A 1,167-nucleotide genomic window follows, 5' to 3' on the forward strand; every position below is an offset into this window, starting at 1 on the left:
CGGCTGACGGGCTCGGGCGGGCCGAGCGCGGGCCTCGCGGGCCGCGGCGGGCGCAGGGAAGAGAGAGGGCGACGGGGCTGACGACGTGGCGGCGCGTGAGAGGCCGAGGCGGCGGCACGGGTGAGGTGGCACGACCTGATTGGTCCGAGTGAGGTGGAGGTTGGACGTGTCCGGCAGGGCTGGACATGTCCGGTGCGCGAGGGGAGCGGGGCTAGGGTTCCGTTTGCGAATTCATCCGTGAATTTCGGGGGAGGTCTAGTTTTATAGGTAGAGGGAGCTAGGAGAGTCCAAATAAGGAGCGGTTTTCGGCCACACGATCGTGATCGAACGACCGAGAGCATGGAGGGGAGTTTGCTTGGTTTTGGGCCACTTTGGAAGGGTGTTGGGCTGCAAAGAGAAAGGGGGCTTTACGGTTACCCGGTTAACCGTTGGAGTACCAAACGATCTCCAAATGGCACGAAACTTGACAGGCGGTCTACCGGTGTTATACCAAGGCCGTTTGGCAAACCTCGGGCCATTCCGAGAACGTTTAACACCCGCTCACAACGAGAGACGAAGGGGAACGCCGGAGGGCATAGGAGTGCCGGATTGCAAAACGGACAACGGGGAAAAAGCTCGGATGCATGAGACGAACACGTATGCAAAATGAAATGCACATGATGACATGATAAAATGCAACATGCAAGAAAATGACATGGCAACGACGGCGAATAACTGGCAGACACCTGGCGCATCGGATCCGGGGCGTTACATGCTTCTATGCCCCTCAAGTATTGGGACGAAGCTTTCATCACTGCCACCTATCTTATCAATAGGCTCCCTAGCAAAGTTATTGGAAACACTACTCCTTTAGAGCGTCTCTATCATCAAAAACCTGATTACAACTATCTCAAGATATTTGGGTGTGCTTGTTACCCAAATTTGCGTCCCTACAATCGTCATAAACTTGAGTTTAGATCCATACAGTGTGTCTTTCTTGGCTACAGTAATCTTCATAAAGGTTATAAGTGCCTTGAGATCTCTACCGGACGCATCTATATTTCTCGTGATGTTATTTTTGATGAGACACTCTTTCCGTTTTCCAAATTGCATCCTAATGCGGGCGCCTTGCTTCGTGCAGAGATTGCCCTTCTCTCTGATCCCACAACATTACCTGATAGTGGGGGG

This window comes from Triticum dicoccoides, chromosome 2B, assembly GCF_002162155.2.
Source record: "Triticum dicoccoides isolate Atlit2015 ecotype Zavitan chromosome 2B, WEW_v2.0, whole genome shotgun sequence".
Lineage (NCBI taxonomy): Eukaryota > Viridiplantae > Streptophyta > Magnoliopsida > Poales > Poaceae > Triticum > Triticum dicoccoides.